Source organism: Miscanthus floridulus, chromosome 2 (assembly GCF_019320115.1).
Source record: "Miscanthus floridulus cultivar M001 chromosome 2, ASM1932011v1, whole genome shotgun sequence".
In the NCBI taxonomy this organism is placed as follows: Eukaryota; Viridiplantae; Streptophyta; class Magnoliopsida; order Poales; family Poaceae; genus Miscanthus; species Miscanthus floridulus.
The window spans coordinates 105660720-105675812 of record NC_089581.1 but is presented as its reverse complement, the minus strand read 5'-3'; the positions used below and the strand labels follow the sequence as shown (position 1 = coordinate 105675812).

Below are 15093 nucleotides of genomic sequence, written 5' to 3'. Positions count from 1 at the left end.
ATACTGGGATCAGCTATTTAGCCAATTTCCTTCTATATCGGCTCTCACAGTTGTACTTTTCGGAATTGTCTGGCAACACCGGCAAGTTCTGCCCTTAATTACTGATGAGCTTTCTCTCCTTGTCAGTTGCAGGGTCAAATTGACTAGCATGCCTCAGGAGGATTGTGTAGGATTGACTACCCCTGCGCTGAAGCTAGGCGGATCTGCTCCATCGAGCAGACCCTTTTGGCTTGCTGCGTGTGTCCTCAGCACGGGACAAAATTCTGTGTCGACAATTATATAGTTTAACGTGTTTAATATATGATTTTATAGTTCAGAGGTAAAGTAGATACAGTGCTTAAGACCAGGAGTTATATAGACTTTTCTCTATTTTGTAATTGCCATTCTAAAATGCATTTGAAGATGTGACATGCGGTAAATAGTTCAATATTCCGGGGGTGGCGGTGCCTCCTTCACCGTGGAGGCCTCGATTGTGACCGAGCCAGCGCTGGCAACTATTCTCTCTTCTCCCTTCTTCCTCTCACTCCTCTCTCTGCTGTGCAGAGCATCACCACCCATTCTGGCCTCCATTCTTGTAGTAGGCCCGGCAGTGTAGAGAAGAACTACCATGATGGAGAGGAGAGAAGCCGGCGGCGTCTAGCGAATTTGCCCCCGTGTCCTCCTCTATCGTCGGCTACTACTCATACCCGACCCTCGTCAGCGTCGGCGTCCAGATCTAGGCTTCTTTTACCAAAGGTAGACCCTAGCAACTGTAGTATTTGATTTCCCATTATCCGATATGTATGTTGTTGTTTGCATGAGATGATATTGCTTGTCAATTGGGTCACAATAGATAAAATTTTGTCAAGTTTGGATACCAATAGACTTAAATTGTTAATGTTTCTTCCTATAAAGGTAGGAATGGGATATATTTCACTTGGGATCGGGCACTGCAATAATGCAATTCTCACTGACAATAATGTTTATTTTGTGGTAGCGTTTAAATGTTAGAATTTTCTAATGTTTGGATCCATCTAAATGATTAGGAAATAAAATTTCAACCTCAGTGCTAAACCGTAGCTTATCATTATCTTATTGCTACACACTTCTGGAACTGAGAGAATTTTGTTGGGTTGAGGGGGGCTGAGGCGCAAGGCTGGTTGACAGGAGGAGGGGGAGGAGATCCGTGGAAGATGATACTCCTCCAGTCTCCATCGAGGTTCCTGCTCTAGATCCCGCAAGACCGTGTTCTCAGGTATGTCTTTTGCTGCCACCTTGCTTTCGCTTAGAGAGAACAGAACCACATCTTCCTTCTGGTGGCATGATTGTTTGCAATAATCTCATTTAATTTCATTTCATGCGATGCAGCGGCGAGAAGGGCATGGACATCGACTGTCACACGGTAGAGTTCGATGATGTCCAGTATCATATCCAAGTGAGTTCTATATTGTCGCATGGATTTGCGTCCAAAGCAGTGCCCATTTTGCCAAGTCTCGGCAACAAATGGATGATATACTTATACCACCATGGTGGCAATGGTTTGACAGATTTTGGCATCAATCCTAATCAGTGTCAAATTCTTTAAATAGTTGAGCCTAAGGTGGCTATCTACTCAATGTTTCAGTCCAAAAAATATATATACAGTTTGCAGTGTTAATCCTACAGAATATAACAACAATCAGTAGTTAATTGGTCTATTCTTCCCAGTTTGGTATGTGCCATTTGATAGCATTTCCCTTTTAACCTTGAATTAACTAGTCGCTCACAAGAACAGTAACAACAAGAGCAATGAATAAAATGCTGTCACCTTCTTACTTCTTGAGTTTTTCCATATACTGAATGGTTGCCATAACACTACATATTAACCATATAATTAGTCACAAGCACTTAGTGGTGCAAGTAAAGGTTTCTTCTGTCCTTCTGCTAGTGTTTGAGCATTCCTATTTCAGCTGAAAGTGTGTTCAAATTTATAGGTTGATATTGTTCTACTTTAAGCAGGTTTTCATCTAATTATCAGGTTCTTGGGTGTGGAAGCTGCATTTTCTTATTTTCTGAAATGAATATGGACATCACTCTGTCATGTACACACTAGACATTAGGATTATCACCTATCTGATGCTCAAATCACAATTCTAATGAATCTGGGCTTTGGTTTCAGTTTTCTATGAGGAATCCAAAGGTAATGGTGTTGTCAGTTGCTTTGCCTCTGCCACCTCCTGAAGCGATTCTATATGATGGGCTTCCACTTGGTGCCATTGAAGCTATAAAAGCAGCTTATGGGCCAGTTGTGCAGATTCTTGATCCTCCAAAGGATGGGTTTGATCTCACAATGAAGATAAATTTGACAAAACTTCCGCTAGATGAAGGTTCTAGAGTTCCCTTCTCAAGGTTATTAATTGTCTTGTTGTGCACTTGTGCTGCATGATCAAATTGATTGATGCTTCCTTGTATCTTTAAGTTTCATTGATAGTAGATTTCAATGTAGTGTAACATTTCCAAGGTTATACCTGTATTGCCAAACAACATGTTCAAACTTGCTGATGGTTTGTGTATCTTTAGATGCTATTCGTCGGGCAAAATTTCATTACTAGTTAGGCCTTGTTTGGATACTCTCGTATTCATCTCAGTCCACATGCGTTGAGGTGGATTGGGGTGTAAATTAGTTTAAGTTCCACCCCAATACAGCCCAAAACATGTGGGTTGAGGTAGATACAAGCGTATCCAAACAAGGCCTTAGATGGAAACATCTTCCTCTGTATATGAGTAGATGCTTCTGATGTGATGCGAATGTAGGATGCGGTTAGTTGTCTAAGGTTTGCATTGATTTAAGTATCCTTTGACTAGATTAAGTAACTGTTACCTCAAAGAGAAAAAGGTAACAAAGAGCTTTGATAGATCTATTCAGTTTGTTCTTTACATTTTTTAATAGATGCTTGCTATATTTAATGTTGATTGCATCTTTCGATTTGTTGCACAAAGCCATCCCAATTATCTTAACATTTTTTTCATCAATTGTTATTCTTAATTTATTATTGCAGTTAAACTAAAATAATTTTCTATTTATTGGAATAAAACTTGCTTTCCACTGCTGAAGTGTTGTGGTGTTTTTCCAGGCCATCATATTAGGTTTATTGATATCCATTTCGTTACATTTATTTGATGATGATATGGGAGTTTTTATATTTCTATTGTTCATCCACCACATTTACATTTAGGCGCTTGTATTTCTCTTCAGAATTTAGAATTCGGTCAGTGAGTACTTGATCTGTGGTGTTTTCATTTATGATAAGCCTGCCAAAGCCATAGACATCTCCTGAAATGTGATCATTTTTCTATTTAAGTCATGTTCTCTTCTGTATTTGTAGCTTCTAACCATTTGTTTATTTACTATATTCCAGAGCAAAGGAATGCTATTGTCGGTGCAAAAAGTAACCAACAAGTAAATATTTATAGTTTTATCATGCGTTGTGATCGGATATGGCCTAGCACTCAATGACATAGAATTTATACTAGTTCAGGCAATAGGCCCTACGTCCAGTTGAGGTCGGTCGGTGACTTTATTCCTAAGCCTAGGTGCTCGAAGTTTGCTGTGGGGTTTTAAAAGAGTAAGGAATGAGAAGGGGGATGTTAGAGGCCCGGTCGGACTCTAAACCGAGTGGAAGAGAGTGACAGATGCTCAAATGTGCGCTAAGTATTGGAACGTATGCTCTGTGTGTTTGAGCTTATCAACTGTTGAGAGCGTGTAGACTGTGTAGCTATTGAGTCCTAGAGCTATTGAGCTGTCGAGTCGACCAGTCTTTGGGGAGGGCTTTTAGGAGAGAGATTATTCTCTTTTATAGTTGAAGGGGATGGCCTTATAAGTCAGAGAAAAAGAGAGAGAGTATATACGTGTGCTGCCTAGTCTGGTTGCCCACACCATCGGGTATGGGATGGCCGTCGGCGCCCACAATACTATTTATGTTCAGACACATCTAGCATGCTCTACCATGTTCACCTGGTATGGCAAATGACGGCACCCACAATACTGTTTATCCTCTGATGCATCTGGTAGGCTCTACCGTGTTCGCCTGACATACCCCGATGGCATCGTCCTGTAGGTGCACAGGGCATGGTAGGGTACAGTCCTCGGTATTGTGGTTGACTTGAGTGCCTTACCTTATCTGCTCCACCTGCTCCCTAGGCCCACACCGAGCGGGCGTCCCCGGTCAGTTGTTCCTAGAAGGTCCCAACCGTATCGGTCGAAAAAGAGCAACAAGCAGAGGTTTGGCGTATCCTTGGTCAGAAAAGGGGGTCGGCGTTAGACTGTGGTCCCACCTTGCCCAGGACTTCCGGTCGGGGACCAAATCGTTGTCTCGGCCTATCATTATGTATCTGGGCCAGCCTAGGCACGTGCTGCGCTGCGCCGCCTACTGGGCCAGGTTTTGCAAGGAAGGGGGTCCATTGGGGACCCTGGATTTATGAACCCGACAGGAGCCCCCGAGCCCCTTTGGGACTTCTATAAAGCCGTGAATCAGCTGTTCACACATGTTTCGCGTGGTATTTGTAAAAGCCAGGGGCTTGTGCTTTTAGCTTAATGAAAGATGGAATTTGCTTTGTAATTCCTGTACCCATCATGCCGTGGAGGCGGGCTGTTATTGGAACTTCGATGTTTTCCCCCTTGGTTTGTTGTACTACGTAGGGTAACTGAGTAGGATTTAGGTGCCCAGCCTCCGTGTGGAGGACTGGGAAAAGCCTTGGAGGCGTGTAGAGTGGATACGGGTGCCCAACCTCCATGGGGAGGACTGGTGAAGGCCGCGGAGGCGCGCCGAAGGGATATTGGCACCTAGCTCCTGAGGAGAAGACTCGCTGGTAATCCGTTTTCCGTAGGATGCACGCGAGCACACCCGGTGGGTGTAAGGTAGTGGGTCACCGTCGGATGAGATGGAACCCGCGTCCTTGGGGTTGGGCGAGATGGAGGTGGGTGTAGCCCTTGAGCCTACGGCCGACTGGGGAGTCGGTCGGAGGCTGAGCACCTTGGCACTCTTTTCTAGGGCTACAGACTCTTGTGTTTCTTCCGATTGGGGTGTTCGCTCATGTCCATTCCGACCGCAACCTGTGCGGTCAGTCGTGTTCCTAAGTAGGTGTTTACACCAAAATTTGGAAGAAGAATTGCAGGTACTCGAAAGCTCCAAAGATTATGTCATCAAGGAATCGATTGCATAAAGGTCAGTATCAGCTAATTCAAATGCAGCACTAGAATCGGCTCTCTTCAGATAGCGCCAGTAGATAACGATAAAAGCTACAATCGGCGCCGGAAAAAACATGTTAGACTCTACAAAAAGGGAAAGATTAGTGTCCAAGTTATCTTAAATTAGGAATGTTTTCTCTTATGCCAAAGATTGCAATGAGTCGTGCTTAAGTAGGATTCATGCGTAGGTTATGGGTATAAATATTGGACCCCGGCTATTGTAAAGGACACACAATTAATCAAATACAAGTTACTTACTTTTTCAGCTCTGGCCACCCCTTAGGAGTAGGAGTAGAGTAGATCTCGATGAGTTCTTCAGCGAGCAGGGCTGCATCAGTCCGGCCGACCTCTAGCTTGTCTATAAGTACCATCATGGCTTATACTTCTGTTCGTATGGCTACATCGATCCTGTCAACCTCCACTGTGACTCTGGTATAAGCTAGTTATCGACTCTTGTCTAGTTCAAGTATGGCTGCATCGATCCGGTCAACCTCCACTGCTCGAACTAGATTAAGGTCAAGTTATCGGCTCTATCTAAGGGTGGCGTCCTTCGGGTAGATTCATTAAGTTACCGATCTTGTTGATGTTTTCATTGTTATTAGTTTACAACAACATCAATTCGCCTGGTCGAGATCAAATTAGATCGACATCATATCCTTTAGATTTGTCATTCGTTTGTTACAACATGATATTATCTACCTTGAATGACGGTTTATGTTTCATTGGCTGTTTTACTTCGATCTTGATCATGCAAAGTACATGGTTAAGGCATGCATAATCTTGAAGAGGTTTGCTGGCTAGTTGAATCTAGTTTATGGTTCACCATTATGGCTGTAACGATCTGATCGATCTGTACTGATGGCACTGTAGATTGGAGGATGCTAGTTAGTAGATCTATTCCTTTTTAGGCATGACCTTAGCTGTTTGCTATGCCTGCATTAGCTAAATAGCTGATCACCTGTGCGTTAATGCCTACAACATGTTTACATGATTCTGTTAAGCATGAGTAGATCTGTGGGCTTTAAGGGTTTGATTCGTTGTCTTTTTCATGGCTACATCGATCCGATCGAACCCCACTGTTAGGGATAGCGGGTTGAGTCTGAGGACTCTACAGGTTTGTTCATGTGAAATAGTCAATTGTTCACATGTCATAGTCCTTTTCACCTGAATCGGCTATTTTAGCTGATTCATCCGAGCCTTCATGTATAGCATGTCTTTTGAAAAGCCTATCAAAGTACGGATGTGTTTGCAGATTCTTTAGTTTTAGTTTGTTACTATCATCATAGCTACCATCGATCCAGTTGAACCTCACTATTGGTGGTAATAGGTTAGATTTAGAGTGTTTGTAGATCCATTCATATCAGATTGTCGATTCATTCATGTGCTATATCTTTTTCTGATTAGATTCATCGGTTTAATGGTTTACACTAGCAAATCTGTCTAGTTGATGATCTTATTTACATATATGTGTACTGTACCTATCAACATGAAATTAATCGCTACTCATAAGCTTTATGGTCTGTAACAGCCAATTTCTATGTGGATTGGCTATTTAGTCACTCTTACCGTATGGCTGCTCCTAAAGTGGCACAGTTGGAACTGTCTAGGCACAGATCGGTATGTTCCACCTTAAATTATTGATAAACTTTCTCTCCTTGTCAATTATAGGGTCAAATTGACTGGCACATCTCGGGAGGAGTGCGCAGGATCGATCATCCTTGCGTTGAAGCCAGGTGGATCTCTAGCTCCATCGAGCAGACCCTTCTGGCTTGCTCGTGTGCCCAGCATGATTGACATGTTTTCATGCCGACACATGTTCTGGCACACCCGGTGGGACCACCACAATTGTCATGGTGGCTTACATCAACAACGATATCCTTATGGTACCTTATGAAGACCTACCTGATGGAGATAAAGATGTCATCAGCAAAGCTATAGAAGAATTTTAGAACAAGAATTTGTTGTCCTATATCAAGACACGTGACAATACAATTATTCAGAAATATCCACTACCAAGAGTTCTGTTGCATGGGCAGATAGATACAGATGAAGCTGAAGATAGGCGTTTCTTCATGGAAGCTATAAACAAATCTGTTCATGATGCCATATCAAATCATAATGAAGTTTTCTTGAACACATTCCACAACACCATGAGTTTCCAATTGATCAGGTTGGACCGGCTTATTACAACATTCCACATCTATCGACTCAAGGGACTAATCAAACTAGTACCAGCCATCAAGAAGCAGCACCAGCTAGTAATGATAATGTCCAGGTAGTTCAGAGTTCATCTGAGTAAGTTCAAGGTGCTACTATGAATCAGATACAATACAATCCTAGATCATTAGTGCAGCATGTGCAATAGCTGGCGGGGCAAGGTCAGAACCAGATGATTAATTTTGGCACATCAGGCCACATACTGTCATTGGCTCAAAAAATAGCACCATCAATTCAAAGGATCCGTAGAGATATAGATCCTAATGTCTATAACAAGAGACTTCAGGCAGCAAACCATCAGAGGACCCAACAGATAGAGATTCCACAGGGATATCATTATGGCATAGATTACAACACCCTTCACATGATTCTGAATCCAGGGTATCAGGGTACATAGGATTTCAATCCACAGATGGGTCAGTAGGTGCAGAGAAATCCAAATTCAAATGCTGATGATTTGTTGCTGAGAGTGACCTAGATGATGAAGAATCAGTTTGGTCTGAAGCCGAAAGGGCAGACCTTCTCGTACAAACGCCCATATCCAGAATAGTATGATTTGGTCGCTCTTCCTACAAATTACAGTCTCTTGATAATGACTGTGCCATATATGAAAATACAAATTTTCAAAATAAGTCCTAGGATTTGAGCAGATAATCTGGAAAAAAAGTTGTTTCAGATGAGGGCAGACAAAGGAAATTTTGGGGGGCAGTGTATTTTCACAGCGTACACTTCAGCTTCTGAGTCAGAACAATAGAACCAAAGGGCTCTTTTTTTTATCCCGTATTACCAGCAGGCTTGAGTGGTGATACAACCAACTTCTAGATCAATCTGTAATTGTAGATGGCTATCTTGGGAGAAATTGGGAATAGTTTCCTTAACCATACCTAGCAGTCTCAATGTTTGAATAGCACTCTATTTGGGAACATTTGATATTTGTGTTGCTTGTGCATTGTGTTGGTTCTTGGCTGCTTACCAGTAAGCATTCAATACTGTGCATCTTGACTACCATTGGCATATTAAGTGTTTCTATGTGCAAACCCAAGTCCCAACATACACAACCCCATATATGTATCAAGCAGTCAATCTTTGTTCTAACAACTCCATCTAGCACTACTACCGAGATGCAGTGGAGCATACATTATCATGTCAAACTATACTTATATTATTAATATAAACAAACCCATACCTTCGTTGTTGTTGTTGTTCTCTCTTTTGATTTTATTTTCTTTGGGAAGCAATTTCTGTGAAGCCGGGTTTATGAATCCGACAGGAGCCCCCGAGCCTCTTTGGGACTTCTATGAAGCCGTGAAGCGGCTGTTCACACACGTTTCGCGTGATATTTGTAAAAGCTAGGGGCTTGTGTTTTTAGCTTAATGAAAGCTTGAATTTGCTTTGTAATTCCTGTACCCATCGTGCCATGGAGGTGGACTGTTATTGGAACTTCAGTGTTTTCCCCCCCTCTATCGATAGAATATCATCAACAGTCCTCTGAGGGGTATCTCATAGAGGTAGATTGATCGGTAGAGATGCATGTAATCGAGAACAAGAAGGCAACAAAGACACACAAGTTAGATAGGTTCAGACCATCAGTATGACGTAATACCCTACTCCTGTGGTCTGTTAGATTATATTGGCTATCATATGATATTGCGTGAGTTTGGAGGGGGTCCCTACCCGCCTTATATAGTCTAGGGGGCAGGGTTACAAGTTGGTTAGATCTAGGAGATAACCGGAAAGTAATAGCAGATTACAGGAATCATGGGATCATACGTATCCTAACAGATCTCATAGTATCTTTAGGATATCTTCCCGATGTCTTGCGGGAGACGCCGAGCATCATCATGCCCTGCAAGGCTTCATCTTGTGAGCTGGGATGCCCCTATGGGCGTAGCCCATGTGGTCTGCTGTGGGTATCCGGAGTCATACCCCCCACAGCTAGTCCCCGAGCGCCTTATATCCGTTGTGCGATGCCGTCTTGAGCTTGTCCGAGCAGGTGCGAACAAAGCCGAGCAGTCAAACTCATAGTTCAACCACTATGATGAGTTGCCAAGCAGTTGTGAACCATCGCCGAGCAGTGTGAACCATCGCCGAGCAGCGTGAACCATTGCCAAGCAGCGTGAACCGTCGCCGAGCAGTGTAAACCATCGCCGAGCAGTGTAACCCAACTACGGCTTGCCATAAGGGTGTAAGGAGCTCAAGTTCAGAGTCAAAAATTTCCTTGTAGTGGACCAAGTGTGCCCACTTAGAGTCCGACCATGAGAAAGGGAGATAGTCTTCTTCAGCTTCGAGAGGCGCGGAGTCTTCCAGATTAAAACAAGATATAAATGCACTATAGGTCCATCAACTTTTTGTGTTGTGTCTTTCAGGTCCATTAACTCTGAAAGTGCATGTTTGAGTACATGAACTTTTAAGTTGTGCCATTTAGGTCCAAATCTGTCCGTTTAGGGATTAGATCCTATGTGGCAATGCATGACAGCAGCCACCGTCTCCATAGGTCATGTGAGCAGCACATGAGGGCCCTTTGCCAATCGTTTTTTTGCTGATAGCCCCCTATGCTTTCCATTCTCTCACCCTTCACCCCTTCCTCTCCCTTCCCTTCGAAGCCATCATCTTCAAACGACACCGGGGCACTAGGTGGGATGACAGAGGTGGTGGGTGGTCGACCGATGTTCCCTCAAGATTCTAGCTCCTCCGCTGTAGATCTGGGTAAACCAGGTGATGTTCCACTGATTAGGTGCACAGAATGCCACAAGTGGCAGGTGGTTTGGCGTATTTTGAAGCAACCCTAGAGCGACGGTGAGGTTTTCTACTGTTGCCCGGCCCACAAGGTGAGATTCAAACTATTTTGATTCGACTGGGTGTTTACACTGCAGTGAAGATTGAACCTTTCCTCTTGCTTGCAGCACAAAGGCTTGGGCTGTCCCTTTTTCAAATGGGAGAAGGAGTATATCGAACATGTTGATTCTTTGAAGAAGGAGGGCATGGGATTTTCTCAGCATCTGATGCCGCAGGAGCAAGCAAGTGCCTCCATTACTGAGCAAGTTATGGAATCCAAAGAGCAGGAAGCAGCCGTAGGGATGAAGAAGGAAAGAGGCATTGCTGTTGATGCTGATATTGTGAAACATTTGAAAACCTTGGTTAGAACTGGTGACAACTTAGTTAGGTTGATGCAACTGACTTGTTTCATGGCTCTATGTATTACCTTGTTGATGTTCTTGATCCTGGTTGTAATCACCATTAAGGTCTGAATGTGTATGGATGAATGACTAAGTTATGAAGTTCTATGCAATTTGAAGGTGTATTGTCTAAAATGTGAATGTGAGTTTGCAATTTTTCTCTCATCTTGAAAAATGAAAGAAATCCAAACTAATTTCAACAAGCATAGAGTGTACACAAAAAATGAACTGATAATCCAAAGATGCTTTAATATCATTCTAGTGAACTAGAGCATTGTTTTGCAACCAAAGCATACATATAGTTTTGCTGGTATAGCATACCAAAAGCCATATACAAAAGATAGGTCATCTTTCTGCTGAAACATTCACATACTTATACCTAACCAAAAGGTCATCTTTTTGCTGTACAAAAGGCAGAAAAGAAGAACATGCACTTAGAGATTTTGCATGATTTATAATTTCATACACATCACTACTTGTCCTCTTCAACCAACAGCACCATCAGGATTGTTCATTGCAGCATAAACCTTCTTGTGGGATGTTTTCTTCTTGCCAGCCGTAGTCTTCTTTGTAGCAGTTGTTTTCTTCATAGTAGTGGACCTTGATCTCCCAGCCTATGTTGCAGTAGTGGGTGGAACTGGCCTAGCTGCTGGTTGGTTAGACAATATGAAGCTTGAAAATGGAAGTGGTTCTTTTTCTAGTAATCTACTCTATGATGACTAAGAATGGAGTTGATTAGTTTGAATGAGATGCTAGGTGATCTGGAGGAATTAAATGATAGTAACATGACAGTGACACTAACCTCTGCTTGCATCTGGGACATCATGGTACTTGATAATTGGGACATCATTGGCATGTCAGTTTCTTCAAACATGGAAACCTATAACATATAATTGACAACTTAGATAAGACATACTAGTACAATGTGTTGTTACATGAGCATTTACCTGACTAATCATTGCCATGTCACTATAATCTTCAGTTGCAGCTTCCTCAAAAACCTCTTCAGTTTCAACTGGCATAGAAGTTTGGCTCCTCTGTGTAGGTATCTTGGGTGGAAGTCCAGCCTTTCTCATGATACATGTAGCCCTATTATGTCCTTTGTCTCCATAGTATCTATATGTCATTTGAATTCCATGCTTTGTCAACCTTGGTCCATGACTACCTTGTACCTCATATGGCTGCTTCTTCCTTGATTTAGGAGGCCTTTCAACTTTCTTCACATATACTGGTGGTAGAATTACATTGCCTCCAACTTTTTGCCATGTGCTCTTGTCTTTACATGGCCACACATTGTGGCCATAAGCACTGAGATAGCTATTGGAAGAGTAACACTCAGGTACAACTGACTCTAGTGTGATCCTTTCATGCCTCAAGCATGAAATTGCATGAGAGCAAGGGATTCCAATGAGGTCCCACCTTCTACAATCACAAGTCTTCATATTGATGTCCACTATGAACCTATAGTCCCTATCTTGTACCTAGAATATGCCCTGTCCAGCAGGCATTGCATAACATGAATTGGCCCATTCTATGTTCCTATTAATTATCTTCTTTATCTTAGGACAGATGGGTCCCTACCACTCTTCTCCCACCTCCCTCTGCTTTTTGTAGAACCTAGACATTAGTTGTCCCTTGATCTGCTCTAGCATACTAAGAATTGGCATCTCCCTTGCCTCCAAGATATAACTATTGAACACTTCACAGCTGTTGTTCAGCAACAGGTCACACTTTGGAAAAGTGGTGAAGTAAGCTCTGCCTAGGTGTTGAAAGGCATCTTCTGCAACCACTCATAGGCTTTATGATCTAGGGTCTTCATTTTCTCCATGTTCCTATTGAACTGAGGTATTAAACTTGACCTTGCACAACACCAAAGCTGGTTTTTGAGATTTTCACCTTTGAAGTGGTGTTGGAAGTTGGAATATAGGTGCCTATGTTCAGAGTCAGGGAAGACCTGTTGAACTGCTGGAATAAGACCTTGAAAACAAAAGTACAGACATATGAAAATGGTGTTTTCACCTAGCAAACAACTACAACAAAGGATATAGTGTTGTTTTCACCTTTTGTTTATCTGTCATGATGGTCCAAGGATATGTGTTATCTATGCCAAGGTCATTTTTTAGTGTATCCAAAAACCACTTCCATGTCACTAGTGATTCCACTTCCACTATTCCAATGGCAATTGGGAAGATACATCCATTTGGATCAATGCCCACAGTTGTCAGTATTTGTCCACCATACTTAGTCTTAATGTGGCATCCATCCAAGCATATGATAGGCCTACATGCACTCAAGAAACCTCTTTTACATGCATCCAATGACATGTACAATGTGCTAAATACATTGCCATCTAGGTTCAGAAAGAAGCTACTGCCTGGGTTACTTCTTCTAAGTTCATGACCATAGTCCCAAAGTAACTTGTATTGTTCCACCTCATCTCCCATAACTTCTTCATAGCTAATCTTTTAGCTCTAGCAAGCTTGGACCTTGCTGGAGTTATGTTCCAGTCCCTCTATACTGACCTAGCAAAATTTGTGAGGCTCATCTTCTGATCTACCCTAAATGTTTCCAGATACTTGTCAACAAGCCATCTTGATGTGCACCTCTTCAAAACCCACTTTTTATGGCATGTGTGTTGTCCATTGAATTGCTTGATAACCATACCATGGGATCTGCTATCCACTGAAGCATACAAGTTCCAAGGACAACCTTCTGCACAGTGTGCTTCAATCCTCTTCTTCTCATTCCTTGGCAATTTAATTTCAACCCTGTGCTTCAAACTGTATTCTGTAATTACTTTCCTTAGAATCTTAGGGGTTGCAAACAATTGTCCCAACTTAAATATTGGGTTATGCATATCCTGCTCTCTAAAAGTCTAAAACCTTAGGCTTTCTCCACCTTCATCATCTGATTCAGGCAAATGCAGCAGCTCATCATCTTCTATTGACATGTCATCTTCCACATTTGATACAACACTAAAAGCTTTCTTGCCCTTATCTTTCTTCTTGCTTCCTTCATCATCATCTGCATACTGAAAAAGGTCATCATCATCTGCATCCAGTTCGTAATCAGAATCAACAAAATCAGGGTCCTCTTCACTGTTATCACTAGCACTATCATCATCTCTGCCATCACCAAAATTAGGGTCCTCTCCACTATTATCACTAGCACTGTCATCATCTCTACCATCACCAAAATCAGGGTCTTCTCCACTGTTATCACCAACCCTCCCACTATCTGCATTGTCCGTATGCGTAGTCTTCATAGGACTGAAAACCTTGGGAGGTGAGTTCAATGGGTTTGCAACATTGTCATCCCATTGTAAACCAGAAAGGTTGTCATCATGGTCCAAATACAGCACAAAATTCTTAAATTTGTGAACTAATGAGGACATTACCATTGTGTTTGTGTCAGACCAAATTAATCTCAACCCATTTGAAAGATTCTTCCTAGGTAGCAGCCAGAACACCTTCATGTTTGGATTCTTTGGGTAGTGTAACTTAAAAACAAGTTGCTCTATGAAAAGAGGATACCATTTAGCAACTTCTACGTGGTCAAACCAACTAACTCTTCCACCCGGATAGGCTTTGTTTAACCCTTGAGAAACAAAGCACCCCCCATGATGCATTTCCACTGAGAATTCTTCGTCATCAGTGCCTATAGAAGAAAACCCCAAAATATATAGCATAAATGACCAATACATGAAACCCTAGCTGACAAAAGAAGATATTTTCTGCAACAAGCGAGCTAATCGACGCAAGAAATACCTCCTAAACCAACCGATTTCAGAGTTCATGACATAGAAGAACTCACCATACTATGGCACCCATGCCCCCAGTGGTTGCAAAGAGGCCACCATCGCACCGACCGGCCGCGATCTACGCGGCAGTCAGCGCTCGACACCACCACCCTGCACAATCTTCACCGCCTCCACCGGCTACGTCGTCGTTGGTACCACCCGCCGCCTCCGTCATCCCACCCAGTGCCCCAGCGTCGTCTGAAGATGATGGCTTCAAAGTGAAGGGAGAGGAAGAGGTGAAGAGTGAGGGAATGGAAAGGATAGGGGGCTATTAGCAAAAAAATGATTGGCAAAGGGCCCTCACGTGCTGCTCACATGACCTATGGACACGGTGGCTACTATCATGCATTGCCACGTAGGATCTAATCCCTAAACAGACAGATTTGGACCTAAATGGCACAACTTAAAAGTTCATGTACTCAAACCTGCACTTTCAGAGTTAATGGACCTAAATGACATAGCACAAAAAGTTGATGGACCTACAGTGCATTTATCTCTTAAAACAAACACACTCACCGCAAGGTGAAGTATGCCCACTTAGTCCCTGAGCTTGACAGTAGGTGATGCAGTCATGTGGTGCTAGGGTCCAAAGTAGAAGAAAAGTAGAAGACCAACCGAGCAGGCAGCTAGTCCCTAGGCATAGCCCCGAAATGAGAAAAACACATTCACCGCAAGGTGAAGTGTGCCCACTTAGT

The 15093-nt window shown here is 42.7% G+C and overlaps 1 pseudogene; it reads left to right on the top strand.

Moving 5' to 3' along the window:
- The first annotated feature begins 1172 nt into the window (after window positions 1-1172).
- The window catches only part of LOC136539303 (actin-related protein 2/3 complex subunit 2A-like), a 190280-nt pseudogene continuing 176359 nt past the window's right edge, over window positions 1173-15093 (top strand).